We start from the raw sequence: 6,000 nt of genomic DNA, 5'->3' as shown, positions 1-6,000 counted from the left end.
GTCGTTTTAACGGCGCTATTCAGCCGCTAGCAGGGCACTTTTAACTCTAGCCAGTGGCCGAATAACGGGTTAAATGTGCCCGTGTAGCGCCGCTGCCGAATCGATTTGCAGGCGCTTCCGCAGCGGTGCCCATTCATTTCAATGGGTAGGAGCGGTGTATACACAGCTGAAGATTAAAGAGGCCAATATGGCAGCTTCCTTTGCTGAAAACGATAGGAGGGTTTATATCCGCTTTTAGGGTTTACATTTGCATTCATACAAAATCTAAAATGCATGCCATTAATACTTCAATTCCCACAATTTTCTTCTTAACCCCTATATGACCGCTCAACACATATACACTATATTGTCAAAAGTATTGGGATGCCTGCCTTGACATGAACTTTAATGGCATCCCAGTCTTAGTCCATAGGGTTCAATATTGAGTTGGCCCACCCTTTGCAGCTATAACAGCTTCAACTCTTCTGGGAAAGCTGTCCACAAGGTTTAGGAGTGTGTCTATGGGAATGTTTGACCATTCTTCCAGAAGCGCTTGAGGTCAGGACTTTGTGCAGACCAGTCAAGTTTCTCCACCCCAAACTCGCTCATCCATGTCTTTATGGACCTTGCTTTGTGCTCTGGTCCAAATCATTTGGTGGAGGGGGGATTATGGTGTGGGGTTGCTTTTCAGGGGTTGGGCTTGGCCCCTTGGTTTCAGTGAAGGGAACTCTTAAGGCATCATCATACCAAGACATTTTGGACAATTTCATGCTTCCAACTTTGTGGGAACAGTTTGGGGATGGCCCCTTCCTATTCCAACATGACTGCGCACCAGTGCACAAAGCTCACAGAGGGAGATCACTGTACTACGTTGGCTCATTAGTACAGCAGTTCTGACGGGAGCTGTCAGGTTTTTTTCTTGCGGTGGGTTGAACGAAAAAAAATGAGTATGTGCCAGGCTTTAGGGTCAGTGTGTTTAGTTAAAAAAAAAAAAAAAGAAAAAAAAAAAAATGTAGAGTCAGTGCAAGTGGTGTCAGTGTCAAGGTGTTTAGGCAGAAGATAAAAAAGTGTACTATTGCTTCTTGGAACTTCTATGAGTACAAAGAGCACCGCCGCAATCATCAGGAGTAGAATTTATTTTGTGAGTTTATTTGGTGGTGAGTCATGGTAATGGCATGAAAATATATGGCTAAATTTAAAAAATATATATTTTTTTGTTACTATTTTGGGACAGTTTTTTTCTTTTAAAATCAAGCACAAGCAGGAGCTATCCATTAACATTTACCATTTACAATGAAAGCCCAACTTGTCCTGAAAAAAACAAGCTATAATTCAAAGCAGTTGAGATAAAATGTACAGTTTTACTAACACATGGCAAAGCTGCAAAACTGGATTTGGGTGTTAAGGTTTGTTTTGAACCTGGTTGTGAAGGTGTTAATTTCTATAGTGTTTCCTTCACACTGTGCTTCTAACACTCCCCTAACTTATAATTTAAGCAATAATTAACCTTTATTCTGCTTCCTGAATCCTACACTAAAATACAGGTCCTGTGCCAAAGGCATGAGGTTCTGGTTGCAGAAAAAAAAAAAACTTGTATACAGGAACACATGTACTGTATGTTAAATATTTAAAATGTACTGTACATTATTATTTAAAACAAAACTACACTAAGGGGGTCTATTTATAAAAAATGTTGGACAGATGTGACAAGCATGTGCACAGCCCTGACGAATTCTAACTTAAAGAATATGTAAACCCAACATTTCATATTCCTGATATGTGTCTGCTGTACCATGTAGTTGTATGAAAAGGTACCCTGTTCTCTCTGTATTGCTTCCTTTGTGTGAAATCCCTGGTGTTCCTGTCGGTCACCTTGCTTTCCTATTAAAAACTAACCCCCACTAGGCATTAGAGCAGAGTGTTGCTGGGAACTCAGTCTGCTCTCAATGATCAGACTCATCCTGACACATACCCCCTGCACAGACTTTCAGTGGGAAGACCAGTGTACTGCTGTTTCTCCCCCACGAGCTCTCATGCAACTGAGAACAGAGGGCATGTGATCATATTTAAAAAGGGTAAAACATGTATTTATGTTTTTATATGCCTACACAAATGTTTTGCCTTTCATTTCTATTTTAAACCGAATTGGTTGTTTTACAAGGTGATGGTTTACAATCACTTTAATTTAGCCTAATATGGTGATTTCCTATGATCGTCAGCTCCATCTAGTTGTATAATGCTGTATATTTCTGAAACACCAAAAATTAAAAAAAATGTCACATTATGGCCACTAGATGGAGCATATGATCATAGGAAATCAATGTATTAAGAAAAAAATGGTCAGAATTCATTATGGCAGGGTGATGTGCTTGTCACATTCGTCCAACACATTTTTTATAATTTGATCCATAATTGTTTCTCACTAAGAGCTCATTTACACTTGCTTTGGCTTCATTTACACTTGCTTTGGCTTCATTAATGGCTCATTTACACTTGCTTCAAAACAAGGCTTCGGACAGGCTTTGCTAAAGCTCTCTGAACGCTAATCAAAGCTCCTGTCACTAAATAAAATGGTTAACTTACAGTCCTGTTTACACCTGCTTTTGCTTTGCTTTGGCTGTGATTCAAAAATTATACCCCATGTAGCTTTAGTGGTGCTTCAAAGCGTCTTCAAAGCCTCCATAGAAGTCTATCGCAAAGCTCGCTTTAAGCCCCAGCAAAGCCTCATCGAAGCCCCACCAAAGTCCCACCGAAGCCTCATCGAAGCCCCACCGAAGCCTCATCGAAGCCCCACTGAAGTCTCACCAAAGCCCCACCGAAGCCTCACCAAAGCCCAATCGAAGCACCAAGCAAAAGGTGTAAACAGGACTGTAAGCTAACCATTTTATTTAGCGACAGGGGCTTAGACTGGCATTCAGAGATCTTTAACAAAGCCTGTCCAAAGCCAAGTTTTGAAGCAAGTGTAAACTAGCCCTAAATCTGTGATCTTGTTTCAATGTATAATTTTCACAAGGTATTTCTCCTTTTCAGTTACATCTACTGACAATTCCCTAAAGTTTGTTTGGGACAGAATGGTCTGGGCCAATACTTGATTAAATTCAGCTCATCAGTTACCAAAACAATCAGTGGGGAATAGTGATAGAATTCATTCGGTGTAAAATGTACTTGTTGGCTAAACACTGAAGAATAACTGGCTCCACTTTGGATAATTTACACAAACAATTTTCTAGACTCTGGGTTGTGGATGGAAGTACAAATGATGTATGAAGCATATTACAAACAATTACTCCATTTGAGATGAACAGCTGCAGATACATTCAGTGCCAAGGATGATGAGAAGACAGCTCTCCATAAGATTTGCATCCATCTCTCCTGCAGTACTGTTGCCCGTGGGTTAGAAGCCCCAGACACAGCATCTGTGTATGAAGATTTCAGTTTTTAACTGTGTGTACACACAAATAAACAAAGTGCCCATTATTTCAACTTATTTCCAATTCTTAAGATGGATGTAACTAGTTCTTGCAGATGTTTGCAGAGAGATTCCACTTGTAATCCGTAATTTCTCTGGTTAGCTGTGTTTCTGTTAAGAAAGAAAAAAATCCCCAGTGAGCCTTATTATTTTATGTGACTCGTACACTCAACTGGAAAGCAAAAAGTAACAAAATACAATTAATCAAAAGAAATAGGACCGGCAAACAAACTGTGTTTTTGAACAGCAAAACCAAACATCCACCTCAAAGCCACTCTGATAAGCTTAGCTGTTTTTTAAACCTAAGGGGGCTGACCAGCATGGCTAGGGTAACACAAGTTAGCGAAGACAAATAATTTGCATGGTGTTCATACATAGTGCAATAAATCTGAACGGTCGATACCATATTTGGTAAAATGATCAAACTGGACATTGAGCGATGAGGATATAATTGGCATGGGTAAGCTACCAGTGAAAGATAGGGAGGTTGGTCAGTCGTGGTGGGAAAAATCAATTGTACAGGGTTGATGGATCACATTTTTACATGTAGATGGATCGTAAATGATTCACAAGGGTGCAAAAAAAATGCCATCGGCCCTGAATGATTGATGTCTGATTTGATCATTTTGTCAAATCAGACATTGAATGTTAAGCTTTATTGCACCATCTATGGCCACCATTACAGGAGTCAGGAAATGGATGCAGTCTCTCTAATATCTGCTGATTCTGCCAGCCGATCTGTTATGTACCAGCTTTATTTTACACTGGGGTATCCAACCCACAGCCCAAGATGGCTATGAATGCAGCCCAACACAAAATTGTAAACTGACTTAAAAAGTTGATTTTTGATGGTTTTTTTTGTAAAAATGCGTTTACACTATGCAAACTGGTGTGGCCGAACAAAAATAAACAAAAATTTGACAGTGTATCTCTAATGGACTTTCATAAGTTTTATCTTCCCACTCTTCACAATCACGCCTTATTCATGTCATCGGTTTTCAGCAGCACCAATATTTGTCGCAAACTATTTTCAAGGATGAAGCACATGACGGGCAAAATTAGAACCAAAATATCTGATGAACACCTTGAGAATTGCTACTACACCCATCAAACCAGATATTGATGTGTTAGTTTATCAAAAACAGTGTCAAACATTGCACTAGTTTTATATGGCGCCGTCTTTTACAATAAAAAAAATTAAAAAAAAAATTAAGGTGTATTACTCAGCTAGGTACATTCTTTATATCAGCAATTGTTAACTTGTGATCTGCCCGATTATTTCTGCACATAAGCTCTCCTTATTGTTAGTGTATTTTATGTGTGGCCCAACACAATTCCTCTTCTTCCATTGTGGCCCAGGAAGGTCAAAAAGTTGAACACCCCTGCTTTAACAGGATGACAATGATGTTCCATGTTTCTTTGGAAGTGAAATGGAACAGTAGCATTACCCAGACCCATAGCACCTCTCAAGACTTGCACCTCCTGCCACACATGGACAACAAGGGTGCCGGCACTCTCCATCAAAAGATAAAAAGATAACAGCCACACTCCAATCTTAGCTCTTCTTTCTGTGTTTAAGTGTCATCAACGTGGCTGCATACATTTCTCCACCAGAAAACCAACCTTCCTTGACACGTTTCACCACTCCTGACTTGCTCAGGATAAGGCAAGTCTTCCCCTATCCCTGTGAGCATGCCTGGGGGAATTTTTATTCTCCTGGGAGCTAACAGCATCCCTTTAGTTATGAATGCCCATGTTCTGTTACTGGAGAAAATGGCTGTATTCATCTCCAGAGTAAATCTGAGGTCTTTGTTCACATTCATGCATTAACTGAGATTGGGAGGGGGGGTGGGGGGACACTGAAAATTACATTTAAGGCTGAACTCCAGGAATTTTCTGTGATGCATGCTTACAATGGCCCAGCTTGGCATAATGTAGATATGCATATCTCATACCTGATGGGCCACTGGAGAGGCTTAAAATCACTCAGTACTACTACTACTATGATAGCCGCAATCTTCTGACTCCTGCTTGGATTCTGTGCAAGACCCTTTGACCATGCCGGGGTACTCACTCAGTCTTGTATTTTTTTCAATGAATTCACTGGATTGGTTAAAGATTGTGATGTCATAGTCCCTTAACTCCATCTCATTCAATCATAGAAAATATTGTGTATTCATTGAAAAAAAAAATACAGAGCGTTCTATGAATGGAGGCAGTGACGAACGAGCGACCCTCTGAGGTCAATGTGCAGAGGGTATGGCGCTTGCACAGAACCTGAGCTCACGGCTATCACTTTAGTAGCAGCAACTACTACAGTGGTTTGCAGCTTCCTCAGCAACCCATCAGGTATAAGAAATGTACTGTATAGTTACATTGTGCCAAGCTGGACTAATGTAAGTAGGCAATACAAATAATTCCTGGAACTTTAAATGTACACATACTGAATACACACCTTACCTAATTCTGTACAATATTTTCACAGGGATAAGCCTGCCACGTAAAAATATTATTTTCCTGTATCGCATGCTGCAATCCATATAATAAATACA

General features: G+C 40.1%; 1 protein-coding gene across 3 annotated transcripts in view; it reads right to left on the bottom strand.

The window, feature by feature from the left end:
* Positions 1-1,107: 1,107 nt before the first annotated feature.
* CTPS2 (CTP synthase 2) overlaps positions 1,108-6,000 on the bottom strand; it is a 409,104-nt gene continuing 404,211 nt past the window's right edge. For all 3 annotated transcript variants that reach the window (XR_012241769.1, XM_073616921.1, XM_073616922.1), the window contains one exon: positions 1,108-3,559. The gene's annotated coding sequence lies outside the window, so the exon portion shown is untranslated. The remainder of the gene's footprint in view (positions 3,560-6,000) is intronic.

Source organism: Aquarana catesbeiana, linkage group LG02 (genome assembly GCF_042186555.1).
Source record: "Aquarana catesbeiana isolate 2022-GZ linkage group LG02, ASM4218655v1, whole genome shotgun sequence".
Lineage (NCBI taxonomy): Eukaryota > Metazoa > Chordata > Amphibia > Anura > Ranidae > Aquarana > Aquarana catesbeiana.
The sequence above is the reverse complement of the archived record's forward strand: the minus strand, read 5'-3'. Positions and strand labels throughout refer to the sequence as shown.